At 52.0% G+C, this 18,613-nt stretch overlaps 1 long non-coding RNA gene across 5 annotated transcripts in view; it reads right to left on the bottom strand.

Annotated features, from left to right (window-relative positions):
* The window catches only part of LOC102186225, a 224,574-nt gene that overhangs the window by 151,795 nt on the left and 54,166 nt on the right, over positions 1 to 18,613 (bottom strand). For 4 of the 5 annotated variants that reach the window (XR_001919155.1, XR_001919154.1, XR_001919156.1 and 1 more), the window contains exon 2: positions 5,191 to 5,641. This is a non-coding gene — a long non-coding RNA (uncharacterized LOC102186225). Of the gene's footprint in view, positions 1 to 5,164; positions 5,642 to 18,613 lie in introns of all 5 variants that reach the window. The other variant, XR_001919157.1, reaches the window with a different exon arrangement.

Genomic DNA, 18,613 nt, shown 5'->3' with positions numbered 1-18,613 from the left:
CTTCGGAATTCCGCAGGCCAGTGTTTTCTCAAGCCTTTTTACACTAAACACTCACCCAGGAGGAGGGCACGGCCATTCTCACACCCTAGGCTCCAGCTGAAAAAGCCAGGACCAGGTTTCCTGGGAGGAGAGAGGGGTAAGGCCAGCAGCCTCTGTCCTCCCACAGGGAGGAACTGACACTGGAAGAGCAAAAACTCTGGTATGAACTAGAGATTCTGAGGCATGATGCTTCTGACTTTGCAGATGATGAAAGAGAGGCTCAGAGAGGTTTAGGAACCACAGCAAGGTCACACAGCTGTGAAACAGCAAAGCTTCACAACCTGGCTGTGTTTTGCTCCAAAACCATAGTCCTCCAAAAACCGCAGTACTTAGCCAAAAGAGGGCAAGAATGTCCCAGCTGCTCCCCACCACCCTAAGAGGCAGGATCCTGGGGTCTGGGCCTGCCACTGAAATTAGCATGGAGGCCTGTGTGGAATTCCAGGATGGGGCAGGGCATCCAACACTGAAAACACTCCTCTGAAATGACACCCTATTCATGATACTTGACTTTTGTACAATTTTGATGTTTTCCAGAATAAAACATTAAGGAGCTCAAGAAAAACGACACCCTGAAGAGCTACCAAGATGGCCCCTTGCTAACACGGTATTCCCTGCCAAAATGCACGTCTGTGGGTTTTATTATGGGCCAGCCTCAGAGGCTGGGACACAGCAAGCCCTCAACAAACGTCTGCTATCCACACGGGAAGAGACGGGAAGAGAACTCAGAGTGTGAATGAAAACCCTATCATCCATACGCTGCTTAACAAGCCTCATACAAAAGACTACATATTGTAACAAGGTTTCCTCAGTGTTTATGATCCAGGAGGAGTCTCTCGTTTTCAAAAACAAACAGGTTTCTTTCATTGAGACCAAGGGGCAAACTATAGCCTGTAGGCGCATTGCCAGTTCTTATAAACAAAGTTTTATGGGAACACAGCCATGCCCCTTCATTTACATACTATGGCTGCTTTCCAGACACAAAGGCAGAACTGACTAGTAATGACAGAACCATACGGCCCACAAAGCCTAAAATATTTACTACCCAGCCCTTGGAACAAAAGATTTGCCAAACCTTGATTTAGACTCAGTATGTTGCGCTAACCAGGAAGTCAGAATTAAATTTAATGTTCAATGTTAGTAACTCATGAATCCTCAATGGTCTTTATTTCCATAGGTCTGTATGTTTTGATCTTCTAACTAAGAATCCTGAGTGCTGATCATATGTCAGGCACTGAGTAATCCCTTCAATATAGTCTCTTATTTAATTCTCACAATAAACCCACAGGGTAGGTAATACTATCCCCTATTTACTGAGGAGAAATGAGTGGAAAAAAAAAATGAATGAGTCGACTGATTTGCATGTAGCAATATTTACTATTTCATAATCCAATCCCAGAGAGTAATACAGGAGCTGATCTGAAAACTTTGGTGCTCAATAAATAGAATGTAGTTGGCAGAGCCGAGATCAGCAGTCACTGTCAATTCAAGCAGAATTATAGGATTCTACAGCACTATCATTCACGATTCCTTTTGTTTTCAGTCTAGCTTCAGACTGAGCTGTGCAATCACTTCATCATGAATCTTCTGGATTTAGGGAGGATCATGGTGGACTGAACATCACAACTGGCATGAGGTGGGACATAGAGCCACTCGGAGTCTGGGGGACCCCTTATCTCCCATGATGTGGCCGAAGCCGCACAGCCCATGTGCCACCAATGAAAGCAAGGATATGTGCTCCGAACTGAGCTCCCTGCAGGAGGGCTGCGTCCAGGTGTTGCCACCTCAACCTTTTTGCCAAACCGACCTTTCCCAACTTCCATAACTATTAATACGTCTTAAGCAGTAATATCTGCAAAATCACAGGCATGCTCTTTTTCTAATTCAAATGAAAATAAACATAAAATGGTTTTTTTAAAAGTCTGCCTCCCGTATAAGCTAGAGGCATCTTGTACACTTCACTGCATGCATGAGAACCACCAGGCAAGCAGAAGCAGGGAGGCTAAAAGCTGACATATCAGAGGCTACACACCAGCTTCTCCACTCTCCTGAAACAAGTTTGGCAGTTCTCTGGATCTCTCTGAACCTCAGTTTCTTCACGTGAGGTGCCACCACTTCCCTGGGTTGGAAGACTGATTAGGCATTGATAAACACTAAGCAACCCCTTGGCTATTCACTGGGTCAGTCTAGACCCAGCCTGGGCAGACTCCAGGGGCCCAGGCCAGCCCCGCTATGGGGGAACAGGTCCAGGTTACTAAGCCATGTCTAGGAATGCCGGCTGGGGTGTCTGTGGATGTGGGAGCGGCACTGTATCCCCAGACCCTCTCCCTCAACTCCAGTCCTCACAGGGGCCTATCAGTTAATTAAATTTGAAAAAAAGAAAAAAGAAGGTGGTCTGGGGTTAAGAGGATTCAAAGCCTGGGATAAGAGGGTTCAAAGAGAAACGGGTTCTTCCAAGCAGCTAAAGACAGACTTGCACGATGAGGAGGCTGTGTGCGTGTGAGCTAAGTCGCTTCAGTCGTGTCCGACTCTTTGCGACCCTACAGACCATAGCCTGCCAGGCTCCTCTGTCCCTGGGATTCTCCAGGCAAGAATACTGGAGTGGGTTGCCATGCCCTCCTCCAGGGGATCCTGATCAGGCCAAGCAGAAATGCGAAGTGGCCACTCGATTGCAAAGGAAAAACTAGAGGAGCCGATGTGGACCGGGAAGTGGCAGCTCTGGTGGCACCATCGGCACCACTGCTGCTGCCGGGCCCAGCAGCACCTCCACCATGCGCCCGACGGGCCAGGGCCCACGGGGGCTGGCCCGCCCAGCAGCCTCCTGGCTGACACCTGTCATCCCAGACTAAGTTCGGCTGCCTCTGCACTCAGGCTAGAAATTAGACATTTCCCTACCCACGAGGGCAGCAACAGGCCCAGAGAAGAGAGGGGACCTGCCCGAGGTCACATGGTCGCCAGGGTGGGGCGGGGGGCAAGAAGGGAGCAGGAGCTGTGTCACTCAGTACCAGGCAGACGGCCCCGAGGCTCTCCAATCAGTGACAACTGTGTTCCGGTGCCGCCTGTGGAGCCTGGGGAGACCTGCTTCGCTAGTCTGGGCCCCCAGCTACTCAGGCACCAAAAACAATTGCTGCAGTGCCAACTCCATGGGTCTGGTCTGGGGCTGGAATGGAGTAAGGTCTGCCACATGCCTTGCATAGGACACGGCTTAACAAATGACGATTACTTGGACATCCGTGCCCACGGCGTGCAGCAACCCTGCAGACATGGGGCATCTACTCGGAGCAGCCAGAGGGGAGGGGGAGTGGGCACCTCACTTCTCGCTGCGACCGTTCTGTGCCTTCGGGTGCCCGAGCCCCGCCACCCCCTCCTGGGAGGAGCCTGAGATAACCCCAGACCACCACAATGGGGTTGTTCTAGGGAGTCACTGATAAAAGGAGAAAAAAGCAGGGCTGCAGGCCGTGTGATAAGCGAGGGCGCCTGTTCTGCAGTGGGAGGCTGGGGGGAGATGGCAGGAGAGACGCGAAGGGGTGTGATGGTGGAAGCGGAGGGCCAGGGTTGTGCCTTGGTGTCCACACTCACCTCGCATCCCCAGGGCAGCTCTGATGGCCACTGCAAGACCAGCCAAACCTCCCAAGCCTCCAAGTCTCCCCAGGCCCTCAAGAGCCCCCTCCCGGGGTGACTCCTCCCCCTGCCCTGCTTGGCCATGGACAACAGTGAACAGAGCACCTGTCAGGCTGTGTTGTCAATTCCTCCCAGCAGACCTCCGGGGCTGCACTGAGTTCCCATCACACCTAATCCCATGCGACCAAGAGCCTCCTCCCTGGGGGTGCACAGAGTTCATACTTATAGTCTGTCTCTCCAGATGACAAAAAGGACCTAGGGACCCTAAGAGTATTCCATTGCAGGCAGTGCCACACACACACACACACACACACACCCTCCTCCTCTGCCTTCTGTTGGATAAATAACCTTGGGCAAAGTTCTCAGCTGTGAACTGGGCACACCACTGCCTACCCAGTGGAACTATTGGGCTGGTTAAGTTCTACAGATGCTCAAAAACCGTGTCTTCCTTCCGTCTGTCCTTTTCACAGAAGCTGAAAGAAAAGCACCGACTCAGATCTGATCTGATCAATTCTGATGCACTGAATAAGGGGCCCGCTGTGTGTTTAGCTGTGAGCAAGGCACACATGTCTCTCAACCTCAGACGACTTCCTAGGATGGGAGGATGACAAGAAATCAAACACCTTGCATAGATGGATATAATATTTCGACACAGGGAGGAGCTGTGGGCTGGGACAGTGGGCAGTAACCAGAGGGACGTCATTTCCACGAGAAGGTCAGGGAAACTTGAGAAGTGCCGCGGGCGTGAGCAGAACCGGGAACCCAACCAAAACGGAACCCCAGGCCCCGCCCCACGTCTTCTCGGCAGGCAAGTGCCAGGCGGCCCCGGGTGACCTGAGCGCACGGGACACTGGCTGTTAGAGGTGCCGCTCTCCTCTGGGCAGCCCAACACTAAGGCAACATCCCTCAGTCATCAGCATCACAGCTGCAAAACCACCAGAACCCTCTGTCGCCTGGTCCACCTCCCTCACACAGACACAAGACTCCCTTCCCTCGCCTACTGCCAGCCGGGCACTCAGCCCTCCTCAGCTCTGGGGACTGGGACCTTTGATCACCTGTCCACACCAGCCAGCAGCGCCTGGTTCAAAGGCCAGCACAGCACCCCCAGCTCTGCTCAGAAAGATTTTCAAGGCCCAAGCAAAAAGCTCCCTCCAACCACGAGCAACACTCCCATCGCAGGCCGGGCGTCAGCTGTGTGCTGGGCACAATGCTGGCTGGCCGCACACACACAAGTGTTCTGGGATCCTCAACACCGATCCTATGAAGGACGAAGATACATCACCCCCACTGAGGAGAGGGGAGCAAGGAACCCAGCAGTCACTTTGTCCCCAAGTCACTAGGTGGATGTGGGTTACAGATTCCAGCCCAGGATCCTCTGGCTCCAAGGCACCCAGCTAACACGTGGTTCTTGGTTTCCGGCTAGAGCCGTTTGCATGATGGTGACCTCTCCCACCAGCCAGGGCAGCAGCAACGGAAGCCCAGGTGGGACCGAACACATGCAAGATACCTGTAGAAGGAGGAGGTGGGTCTTACGTTTCAGAGGCAGCCCCCGGGGGAGCTGGCAGAGCTCCAAGTTCCCGTCAGTGAGAAAGGCAGGAAGCATCGGTCCTCTGTCTCCCATCTTCATCCAGGCTGCAGGAATCCACGAGGTGCTCAGCCAGGGCCCTCCTAAAACCACCATGAGCATCCAGAAATGTGGCTGGTGTGTGTCTCTGGAGAGCCTGCTTCCACCAGCATCAGTCCCCATGAAGGCGGCTGAGAATCACTATACATCCACAAGACTCAGTTCAATTCAGTCGCTCAGTCGTGTCCTACTCTTTGCAACCCCATGGACTGCAGCACACCAGGTCTCCTTGTCCATCACCAACTTCTGGAGTTTACCCACAAGACTCAGAAGACCCTTACAGGAAGCTCCTTGCAGCTGACAGGTGCAACCATCATGAGGGACCTTCTTTTTAATTCCTTTCTGGTCAAAAGATCAGGCCTGGGGATGAGACGGAGAAAAACCAATCTCGTTACAATCATGGACCCAGAGCAGCAATTGTTCTTCCTTCCTTGTATTTGACCTAATAGAGCGAGAGGAGGGGCTTCCTTGGTGGCTCAGACAGTAAAGAATCTGCCTGCAGGGTTCGATCCCTGGGTTGGGAAGATCCCCTGGCGAAGGGAATGGCAATCCCCTGTGATATTCTTGCCTGGAGAATCCCCTGGACAGAGGAGCCTGAGGAGCTACAGCCCACCGGGTCACAAAGAGTCACACACGACTGAGCAACTAACACACACACGTGCACGAAGAGGGAAACTCACTAAAAATAATGCCCTGCAACTCTGACACTAAAATACGGGTGAAGGGGGGGAGGGTCACCTCCCACCGGCACCAAAGCCCTCCTGCAAAGGGAATGGGGTTTCACTGCTTAGGGTTCCTCCTTAGGAACTATCCAAGGGCAGCAGGGGGGCTGAGGTACGCCCATTATAAAGAGGAGGACAGTGAGTACCAGAGGGTTAGGTAGCCGGCTTGGGGAGTTACCAGCACAGGCAGGCCTGGCACACAGCCCTGGGCTCCCCTGCAGGGCCCAGAGGTCCCAGCTGAAGGGGTGTGGGGTCAGCTGGTAGGAAGTAGTTCTCTGTTTTGTTTCTTTTTAAAGATAACAAGGAAGGCCTGGCACCCTTCCAGGCCTTGTCCTGCACTGTGAGCCTCTTCAGGGCAGAGCTTGGGGCCTCTTCCTTTGATATTCATTCATTCAGCAACTACTGAGTGCCTACTAGGTACCCAGTACTGTTCTAGCTATAAGAGGAGACCAAGAGGACTTCAACCCAGCATATTTGAATTACTCTAAAGATAACTGATAAACAGATGGATCCACAATGCTTAGGGTTTGGGGACCGAAAGCCAGCAGCCCACCGACGATAATAATAACTGCCCTTGTGGAAGAGCAGTTATTCACCTTGCTTCAAGCTCTGGCCCCCATCTAATACAATCCCCAACTTCCCTGGGACTCCTGCCTTTATTTTCCAGATGAGGAAACAGGGTCATAAACACCTAGTATGAATAGAACCTGAATCTGAGGCCAGACAGTCTGTCTCCCTCGTCTGCACCCTGATCCATGGGTAAAACCTATTTCCAGGCAATTCACATGCATTGCTGTTGCAGTCACTGAGTCACTAAGTCATGCCCGACTCTTTTGCATCCCCACGGACGGGAGCCCGCCAGGCTCCTCTGTCTGTGGAATTCTCCAGGCAAGAATACTGGAGTGGGTTGCTATTTCCTTCTCCAGGGGATCTTGCTGACCCAGGGATCCGCCGCATCTCCTGCACTGGCAGGCGGGTTCTCCACCACTGAGCCACCAGGAAAGCCCTTCACATGCATAGAATCCCCTTTAATCCTCACCACAGCATGTGTTATAGAACACCCTTATCTGACTGTAAAGATGAAAACGCTGAGGCCCAGACAGCTTAAGCCACTTGCCCAAGGTCACACAGCTAGAAAAATCACGGAACAAGGATCTGAAGTCAGGCAGCCTGACTCCAAAGCCCATGAGCTTGACCATTACACCAGTTATGATCAACAGCAACCACTGCTCTAATTACAGACTTTCCGATACTTAGCGGTGTGCAACAACACACCGTGAGCTAACAGCTCTGGAGGCCAGAAGCCCAACATAGGTCTCACTGAGATAAAAATGGTGTTGGCAGCCTATGTTCCTTTCTGAAGGTTCTAAGAAGAATCCGTTTCCTTGTCTTTTCTAGCTTCTAAAGGACACCCACATTCCTCAGCTAGTGGCCCCTTCCTCCATCTGCCTCCGTCACAGCATCTCCTGGACCCTGTTTCCATCATCTCATCTCCTCTGACTGTTCTGCCTCCCTCCTCCACTTTTTAGGAGATTACACTAGGCCCTTACAGATGATCCAAGATAATCTGTCTCAGGGCCCTGAGCCTAAATCTTATCTGCAAAGTCCCTTGTGACATGTAAGTAACACAATCACAAGTTCTGGAGAGGAGGACATGGGCATCTTTCAGGGTCATTTTTCCATCTATTGTCGCGACCATGATAAAGGGCATCCATCCTCAGCCTTAAGCAGTCCTCAGTGACCAGAGATCACAGAGTGAGCTCCTCTTGCTCCATGTGAACCTACCTGGCACAGCTTTTAGACCCAAGAGAAAGATGGGTTCAAAAGGAAGCTTACATGTCTAAATATCAGCCCCTATGACAAAACGTATGTGCCTTCCCAGGTGGCTCAGCAGTAAAGAATCCATCTGCCAGTGCAAGAGATGTGGGTTCAATCCCTAGGTCAGGAAGATCCCCTGGAGGAGGAAACGGCAAGCTGCTACAGTATCCTTGCCTGGGAAATCCATGGACAGAGGCGCCTGGTGGGCTGCAGTTCCTGGGGTCGCACACCACTTAGCAACTGAGCACACACGCAGGACGCGACTAAAGCACAGGAGAGTGGGCTAAACATTAGAGCTTGAGGTCAAGTTACCAAGCTTACTAGCTGGGTTACTCTGGGGAAGCATTTTTACCTATGGTTTCATCGTCTGTAAAATGGGAATAAACCACAACCACTCACTTCATGAAAATTTTGTGATGCTGACATGAAAGAATCAACACAAATCAGCATGTTTGCAGGTACACACGAAGAGCTCAAGGTCAGCTCTTATATCATGCATCAAAGGGAGGTGGCCGCCGTCAAGCCAAGGCCGGTCAGTCACAGGACCCCTCCCACTCACCCATCTTTCCTCCTCGGTTTCCACAGCGAAACTACCAAGAGCTGCCAGCCCAGGAGTGGCATCGCACCAGGAAGTCAGGATCGGAGTCTTGTCAGCTAAGCGGCTGCTTACGGCAGGAAGGGAAGCAGCGATTTATGGCACCAGCCCCAGTTAACGGCAGGGAAGAAAAGGAGGGGGAGGGGGGGACACAGTCTGTTAAATATTTACTGAGGCCCACGGGCAAATCTGAAGCCGAGTTTGTTTTGTTGGGGTCAGGTGCATTAGAGGTCTGTCACCTGGGGAAGAGTTATGCATGGTCTGTTGGGTATTACTGCACCCGAGCGGTGGTCCCTGACACAGGGCAGGGGCAACGCCGCTGTTATCGCGAGAAGACAGCCCCACCGCGGTCTCCACGGGAAAGAATGCCGGATGTGGGGCGCTGCACACCACGGCTTCTAGAACCATCACACACAGCAACGTTCCTCTCCCGGGGAGCATTTGCATTTCCTCTGCCAGGTGAGTCCTTTCAGGTCATTTCCTCTTTTTGTAACAGACTGGCCAAAATGAAAGAGACTGGCAATACCCAGGATTAGCCTTAATGGGGAAGTGGAATTTTCATACAAGCTGGTGCACAGACATTCTGAAGAAAGACAGACAACCACTTTGGAAAGCTGTCTTGCATATTCCACTAGAGCTGAGTATATGCTTTACATATTCCACGCTTAGGTATAAACTCAGAGAAATGTGTACGTGTTTACCGAAAGATAAGCTGTCAGATAGTTCGTGGCAGTACCGCTCATAATAGCCATGCACACTGTAAACGACACAGGCGCCTGCCACTGGGTGAATGGATTCTAAACACACGCACGCACACGTACACACACACGTGCGTGCGCACACACAGAGGAATATTACAGAGCCATGAAAATGATCTACAACCACACACAGCCTGTGAATACATCTCACAAATGTAATTTTGAGTGAAAGAATCCAGACATAAGGGAATGCATTGTGATGTTATTTATATTAAAAACATAAACATGTCAACCTAATCGACGCTGCTAGAAGGCAGGACAAGGTTTATCTGAGTGAGGGGGAAGGGACCGTCAGTGACGGGAAGGGGTCAGGAGGGGGCTTCTCGGTAGTGCCCACTGGATGCTACACTGCATGTCTTATCAAGCTGTTTTATATACTTATGATACATGTGCTTTTTAATGCACACAGCCTCTATAAAAGTTTACTAGTGGACTTCCCTGATGGTCCAACGGCTAAGACTCTGAACTCCTGATGCAAGGGCCCAGGTCCCATCGCTGGTCAGGGACCTAGACCCCACATGCCACAACTAAGACCTAGCACAGCCAAATAAATAAGTTTTTAAAAAGTTAACTAACACCTTTTTTAATGCTTCCTGTGAAAGCACATTTGCTCGAATACTGAAGACATGGAACCAGCCCTTCAGGCCTGGGAACGGACCCTTCCAGGTTTCCTTGCCATGTCTTTTCATGCCTTGCTGCTTTATAGCTGACCCTGCCCCGGGGAGGGTGCTCAGGGGAACACTTCACAAATAAGCACCCCTGGCCGGTGACATGGAATTTGACATGGAATTGCCCCCACAAGAAAACACAGCCTGCGGCCCAATTCTCTTGCAGCCTGAGTCTCTCTCCTTTCGGCCTCTACCTCCATCAGGCCCAAATAGGTCATCTGGTTCTTGACAACCCCACCCCACTAGGTATTTCCAACAGCCGACCCACCAGGTAGTGAACGCTAAAGAAAACTGAGAAACAGCCTGCCTCTATGTCCTGCTGCTGCTGCTGCTAAGTCACGTCAGTCATGTCCGACTCTGTGCGACCCCATAGACAGCAGCCCACCAGGCTCCCCCGTCCCTGGGATTCTCCAGGCAAGAACACTGGAGTGGGTTGCCATTTCCTTCTCCAATGCATAAAAGTGAAGTCGCTCAGTCGTGCCCAACTCTTCATGACCCCATGGACTATAGCCTACTAGGCTCCTCTGTCTATGGGATTTGCCAGGCAAGAGTATTGGAGTGGGTTGCCACCTCTATGTCCTACCCAACACCAAGATAGCATCTTTCTAAAACACCAGCCTCACACGGAACTCTGCTCAATGTTACAGGGCAGGCTGGATGGGAGGGGAGTAGGAGGAGAATGGATACAAGTATATCCCTTCGCTGTTCACCTGAAACTATCAGAGCATGGTTAATCGGCTATCCCCCAATACATATAGGGCTTCTCTGGTGGCTCACATGGTGAAGAATCTGGCCTGCAGTGCGGGAGACCTGGGTCCAATCCCTGGGTCAGGAAGATCCCCTGGAGAAGGGAATGGCAACCCACTCCAGTATTCTTGTCTAGAGAATCCCACGGACAGAGGAGCCTGGTGGGCAACAGCCCATGGGGTTGCAAAGAGTCAGGCATGACTGAGCGACTAATACTTTCACTTTTCAATACAAAATAAAAAGTTTTTAAAAATAATAAAAAATCAGTAAAATAAAAAAACTAAAAAAGCCATCATCCTCGAAATATGGGGTGTGCAGAGGGGTGCTCTGGGAACAGGAAGACTTCAGGGATCGGGGTTGGCAGAGACGGCGATGTGCAAAGCTGGGTCAGGCAGCCCCTGGCACTAGCAACCAGAGAGAAGCACAGTCCATGGTGGGAGCCAGAGCATCTCCTGGTGCGTGTCTGGCTGGGCGTCATGCCCTCTCTCTGCTTCCACACCTCTGTATGTGTGTGTTCTCTCTCTGTCTTCCCCTCTCTTGAAGCAGCAATCAGTCACAGGCTTGATTTTAGCAGGACCAAGAGTCAGCGGAGGCGGAGGGGGCAGCTGTGGGGAGGAGGGACCAGGTCCCCAGGGGAGGAGCCAGTCCGTGAAGCTCCCACCCTCTTAGCTGGCCTCCATTCCTCTCCCTCAGCATTCCTCAACACTGATGCTACCAAGCAGGTGTCTGCCTCGTCTTTCTCTGAGGAAGGGCGAGGTGGCAATTTCTCCAGCCATGTCCGCGTCATTTCTCGGTGATCTCTCCAGAGCTGGAGCCTGCCCAAGGCTGGGCAGATAAATCAAGGAAATTTGTCCCCAGGGCAAGTGGCAGCTGTCCCACTGCTGACAGACTCTGTCTTTGCTTCATTTCGGTTTCTCTCCAGCGTGTGCTGGGGTGACACAGAGCAGCTGCCTTGGAATCCCCAAGCCTTCTAGCACGCGACCCCCTGCCCCTCTCCACCCCCTGGCATTCATTCACCTGATTCCTCATTCAGGGGATGGGGGCTCGGGGCCCAGATAAACCAGGGTGTGAGTCCCAGTGCGGTCAGCTGTTCGATAGCCACAGGCACAGCCCTTAGGCTCTTTGGAAGTGCTTCCTCATCTGTTGAATGAAAACGAGGAATTGAAACACATGTCCTCTGGGCTTCATACATGGAGGAGAAACTGTATATAAAATGCTTAGTGGCCAGACCTGCCCACAGGGGCTCCCTACTCAGCAGAAGGCCAGCATCATCCTCAACAACCCTGATCAGCTAGTACGGTTGCTTGGGAGGTGCAGACCACACCCCGACCCACTCACTAAAGTGAGGGAGGGTCTTACATTCTCGGCATCACACTTTCTAAGGCCAAGTGTTAATAACTTCTTGGGCTTCCCAAGTGGCACTAGTAGTAAAGAACCTGCCTGCCAATACAGGAGACATAAGAGACGCTGGCTCAATCCCTGGGTTGGGAAGATCCCCTGGAGAAGGGAGTGACAACTCCCTCCAGTATTCTTGCCTGGAGAATCCCATGGACAGAGGAGCCTGGCAGGCTACAGTCCATAGGGTCACAAAGAGTTGGACACAACTGAAGCAACTTAGCACGCACACATTAATACTTCCACCTATATTGATTACAGCCACTCTAAAAATTCTGACGCTGGGTTCAGCCAGGTTCACAGAGACCTGCACAGCCCTGGAGAACTCAGCGTTTACTGAAACGTTGGCTGGGATAGTAAGTGATTAATTATAACCGTACACTGAACACTCATGATGTCAGGCACGGCGCTAGGAGCTGGAAATCACATCAACCAGGAAAGACAGAATCCCTGCCTTCAAGGAGCTTCCAGGCTACACACCAAGGGATCCAGAGATGCAAACAGGCAGAGGCTATACATGGCCGTAATTGGGTACTGGGTGACGTCCAAGCTCCCTTGGCAGAGTAGTAGTGGGTGCTGGGCAGAGAAGGCGAGGCTGAACCAGTGAATGGGAGAGGCTCCAGTATGTCAGAGCACATGAAACCTTGGGAATAATCTGGTCTCTCACCGAACAGCTGAGAACCAAGGCCCAGAGAGGTCAAGTGACTTGCCTGAGGTGCCCAGCTAAGACCTGTGGGATGCAGAGTAAGAAGTGAATCTCAACTGAGAGAGGGGAGCTGGGCATAGGAGGAGCTGCTCCTGAAGTCGCCAGGTGCGAGGCCATGGTCAGAGGGCTGCGTGACTGGAGGCCCAAGGGCAGGTAATAACCCGATCTCCTGCGTGCTCACTCCAACAGCGCTGGTTGTGTTATTTCAGGTAAAGTCAACAGTGCCGTGAGTGAGGAACTTATTTCCAAACGAGGGCGCTGGCACATGGCAAGCCACTCACCCAAAGTCACGTGCGGAGTCAGAGACCCTGCGATGGGAGCCAGGCACTCAGCCCCCATGGCCTTTCTGCCTAACCACGAGGCTGCCCTGCCGTAGAAGGCTTAAATGGTGGGAAAGACTGGGGGCAGGGTGACAGGTTCTGGAAGACAAAGTAGCAGAGGGTGGGAGTTTGATCACTAGAAAAGGCAATGGAGACTTCAGAGGCATCAATATCCATTGACCAGAACGCCCCCACCCAATGACCTGTCAGTGGGTCTCGCTCTTGTCCCGAGGTACGTGTCTCTTGTGTCGTCCACAACACAATTCTCCAGGAGGCTCCTCATCAGAGCTGGATGTCTGTCCATCACATTGTTCCCACCGGGCTCAGGGATGACAGGGTGGGAAAGGGGAGGTGGGTCTCCCCCAAAACCACTGATGCCTGACTGCTTCTCCCCACCTGCAGGTGAGAAGACAGATAATCCCAGAGAAACTGGGGGCAGCGCTCACCTAAGTAGAATGTGGACACGGGTCACAGGTTGTCCCACAACACAGCCACCAGCTTTGGGGGTACAGGAATCCTGATTACACATCTCCAGGATTACTTCACAACAGCCTTCTTTTTCACTAACTAGACCAGATCAGGGGCTTCCCTGGTGGCCCAGTGGTAAAGAATCCACCTGCCAATATAGGAGACTTGGGTTTGATCCAAATTATCGAAGATCCCCTGGAGGAAGAAATGGCAACCCACTCCAGCATTCTTGCTGGGAAATGCCATGGACAGAGGAGCCTGGCGGGCTCCAGTGATTACCAAACAGCTGTGAAACCTCGAACTTCAGTTCTCTGAATCCACATGCCTCCCTGCAAAACGGGTCCTGCCTTGCACAATTAGGGGAAGAATTAGAATTAATCTACTCAAGCCCTTACACGTAGTAGGTTTCCTTTCAATAAAAGAAAACCTTTCACTTAATCAGCTCACCTCCATACTCCTTCACAGCCTGAAGGTGGTTAAGATACTGAAATGAGCTGAGAAGTCAGGAACAGTTTCCTTGTACAAATGACAAACATTCAAGTTCTTTTAAAAGTTCTTTTTGTTTGCTTTTGCCCACAAAGAACTTCAGGGAAAGGTCAGCAAAGACTGAACTGTCAATCAAATCCCAGGAACAAAGGGGGCAAAGTGCCATGGAACTGAACCACCCATGAGTGACTAAAGAGGGAGTTCTCTACAGGACAGTGGGATGCACCCTTTAAAACTACAAATAGAGAAGATCTAGGTAGCATGCGTTCTCCAAGAAAGTAACTTTGAGGGAGAGTCAAGATCTCACGTGGGACTGTGTCTGCAAAGAGCTTCAAATCTCATTAAAGCAATGGGGCTATGAGAAATAAATAGTCAATGAAAGGACGGAGTCCACAAGCTGCAAGCTCCAGGACCTTGGGGAGCTCCATGCCGGACTGGAGCTGTTTTCATGGATGGATCACGTGCAGCCTGAGAGGTGAGTGAGCTGGGAAGAAGCAAAAAAGATATTCAGGGAAAGGGGAGGAGTGATGCTCCAATTAAGGAGGAAGACGAGACTGGCATTTATTGATCGCCTTTCTAATTCTCCCATTTAATCCCCACTAATGTTCACATCCCCAGAGACAGGTCTCAAATCCCCAAATTACAGAAACATCAGCATGGTATCACCAAGTCAACGCACATGAACTTGGGCAAGCTCCGGGAGGTGGTGAGGGACAGGGAGCCTGGTGCGCTGCAGCCCACAGGGTGGCAGAAAGCAGGACCCGACTTGGCGACTGACCAACAAACAGGTAGCCTCTCGCCTGATGTTGCGCAGCTGTTGAGGGTGGAACTGGACTCAACCACTGCGCTACAAGCCTCCTCCAGATCCATCGTCACCGCAAAACCTGGCCTTGCTTTAGGGCTTGGGTCCTGGACTCTCAGGGCCGGCGACTCCCTTCCCCAAGACACAGCTTTCAACCCAGCAGCCCGCTGCACCTGCCCTCCCCCACATCCTACCGTACACACACTTCAATCACCTTTGTTCCAATTCCTCTTAATACTTGGATTAGCTGGGCTTCCGCAGAGGTCACGCTTGTGACTCCGGAATGCACTTCTGACTTTCACAGAAAAGGTCTTGCCTTCAAGTTACAGGGGCATATGTCACTAAGTAAACCTGGGCAGTGAGCTGCCTGCCCAGAGGGCACTGGGAAAGTCCAAAGTGGAGGCAGTGGGGCAGGGGGAAGAGATGACAGAACAAGCATCTAGACAGGGAGGGGGGCGCGGGAAGTGATCACCTCATCACCAGTGCTCTGCGGAGGATGGGAGGGGTTTACAACATCCAGCAAGTGATCGGACAGGCAGAGCAGCTTAGAGCCCTCCTCCCCTTCCCCTGAACGCTGCAGGCAAACCCCACTTACACCCCAGCATCCGGGGTCAGGAGACAGAGTGCATGGGGAACATGAATGTGACTGAGGAGAAGAAAGGAAGGAAGGTAGAAAAGGAGGGAAAATAAGCAGCAGAAACTCAAATGCGTATAAAACACATCAGAATCAGAGTCCAGATAAAAACCCTGACTTGGGGAACTTCAGTCTCCAGAGCTCCGCGGGAACTGAATGGTATCACAGCATTGATGGCAAGCCAAGTGTGACATCACACACACACTACAAACATAGTCACACACACACCCCACACATCACACATACACCGCACATCATATGCAACATACACACACAACACGTACACATCACACACAACACACACAACACGTACACATCACACACAACACACACACAACACGTACACATCACACACAACACACACACAACACGTACACATCACACACAACACACACACAACACGTACACATCACACACACATCACACACAGACAACACACACAACAGGTATACATCACACAACACACACATCACACACAGAACAGATATACATCACACACCACACAATTTCACACAAACCACAACATCCATATCACACACACAACACACTACATACACATCATACACAGCACAACACAGACATCACACAGAACACACACACACACACACACACACACTGCTGTTGGGGATGATGCATATGAATCCCTCCACATTTACCAAATGCCTTTATTGTGTAAATTTCAGTACTAGGCTCACAAAAGATTTCTTTGGACTAGTTGGTCTGACACCTGAGTGGGCCGAAGAATCACCTAGGGTCGTATCACAATACACACCTCCAAGGACCACCACCACAATTGTGTCCAGTAGGGCTGGAGTGGGGTCTACTCTAAGAGTCCCTCGGGTGGCAGACATGCAAGGTGATGGTGAGGCAGGGTCCTGGTGATGCAAAGTCATGCAAGGATGCAGGGCTGTGGTGATGAAAGATGAGATGCAGAGTGATGCAGGGTGATGCAGGGTGATGCTGTGTTGCAGGGTGATCCAGTGTTGCAGGGTGATGCAGTGCTGCAGGGTGATGCAGTGTTGCAGGGTGATGCAGTGCTGCAGGGTGATGCAGGGTGAGGCTGTGATGCAGGGTGATCCAGTGTTGCAGGGTGATGCAGTGCTGCAGGGTGATGCAGAGATGCAGGGTGATGCAGTGCTGCAGGGTGATGCAGGATGAGGCTGTGATGCAGGGTGAGCCAGTGTTGCAGGGTGATGCAGAGATGCAGGTGATACAGAGATGCAGGTGACACTGTGATGCAGGGTGATGCAGGGTGACACAGTGTTGCAGGGTGATGCAGACATGCAGGGTGATGCAGGGTGATGCACGGTGATGCTGTGGTGCAGGGTGATGCAGGGTGATGCTGTGATGCAGGGTGAAGCAGTGGTGCAGGGTGATGCAGAGATGCAGGGTGAGGCAGAGATGCAGGGTGATGTAGAGTTGCAGGTGATGCTGTGATGCAAGGTGATGCATAGCTGCAGGGTGATGCAGGGTGATGCTGTGATGCAGGATGATGCTGTGATGCAGAGTGATGCAGTGTTGCAGGGTGATGCTGTGATGCAGGGTGATGCATTGCAGGTGACAGGATGCAGGTGATGTGGTGCAGGGAGCGTGTGCAGGGTGATGCTAGCAGGGTGATGCAGGGTGATGCTGTGATGCAGGGTGAGGCAGTGGTGCAGGGTGATGCTGTGATGCAGGGTGATGCATTCTTGCCAGGTGATACAGTGATGCAGTGATGCTGTGATGCAGGGTAAGGCAGTGGTGCAGGGTGATGCTGTGATGCAGGGTGAGGCAGAGGTGCAGGGTGATGCTGTGATGCAGGGTGAGGCAGTGGTGCAGGGTGATGCTGTGATGCAGGGTGATGCAGAGATGCAGGTGATGCTGTGATGCAAGGTGATGCTGTGATGCAGGGTGATGCAGAGATGCAGGGTGATGCAGAGATGCAGGGTGATGCAGAGATGCAGGGTGAGGCAGTGGTGCAGGGTGATGTAGAGATGCAGGTGATGCTGTGATGCAGGGTGATGCAGAGATGCAGGGTGATGCAGGGTGATGCTGTGATGCAGGGTGATGTAGATGCAGGTGAGGCTGTGATGCAGGGTGAGGCAGTGGTGCAGGGTGATGCAGAGATGCAGGGTGTTGCAGAGATGCAGGGTGAGGCAGTGGTGCAGGGTGATGCAGAGATGCAGGTGATGCTGTGATGCAGGGTGATGGCAGAGATGCAGGGTGATGCAGGGTGATGCTGTGATGCAGGGTGATGTAGATGCAGGTGAGGCTGTGATGCAGGGTGAGGCAGTGGTGCAGGGTGAGGCAGTGGTGCAGGGTGAGGCAGAGATGCAGGGTGAGGCAGTGGTGCAGGGTGAGGCAGTGGTGCAGGGTGAGGCAGTGGTGCAGGGTGAGGCAGTGGTGCAGGGTGAGGCAGTGGTGCAGGGTGATGCAGAGATGCAGGTGAGGCTGTGATGCAGCGTGATGCAGAGATGTGGGGCCAGGGTGATGCCAGGGTGCCCAGGACTCACTGGAAGAGCCCTGTTCCTAGGGGCTGACTGCTCTTCAGTGTGAGGCCTTTGAGATAAAGTGATGAGGGTATGAGTTTTTGCAGCTGGGAAGGGAGTGACGGGGCTGCCCTTACCAAGCACCCTTCTGGGCCAGCCCCAAGCTGAGGTCCTAATGCTCATGGTCTCACTTACTGCCCACCCACCTGTCGGAAGCGGCACGGCGGCACAAGCCTTGAGGAGGGCAAGGGCCTTCCTTTGGAGGATGAACAGGGTCACGTGACATATCTCATTACTTCTTGGCCTCAAATCTGCAGGATTACAGTTCACTGCTCCACAGTTGGGGTGAAGAGAATGCCCATGGCTAATATTTATGGACTGTCTTCTAAGTCAGAGACAGCACACACCTCAGATTGGTGTATTGACAAACCCACAAAATCCGTAACACAGGTATAATAAGCTGAACTGGGATTGACGCCCCAGGGTCCAAGCTCTTAAATTTGCAACTTCAGCTACAGCCACGCTGTGTCTGGGCACATAGGATATGTCACTCACTGACTCTCCAGGGCCTCTACTCCCGCCATCCTTCCAACTGCTCAGTCTTCTCGGTAAACTATTCATCCTGCAAAGCCTTTTCTGTTGCTGTGCAGGCTTTTCCAATCTTCTCATCATCCCCCTGTGACTCATACCTAAATCCGCTGCTGCCCCCTCCCCAGTGACCCAACATGGAGATCTGGGATGCTCT

The sequence above is a fragment of the Capra hircus genome, chromosome 14 (genome assembly GCF_001704415.2).
Source record: "Capra hircus breed San Clemente chromosome 14, ASM170441v1, whole genome shotgun sequence".
Taxonomy (NCBI): domain Eukaryota; kingdom Metazoa; phylum Chordata; class Mammalia; order Artiodactyla; family Bovidae; genus Capra; species Capra hircus.
Note: the sequence above shows the minus strand (reverse complement) of the source record. Positions and strands in the feature narration are given on the sequence as shown.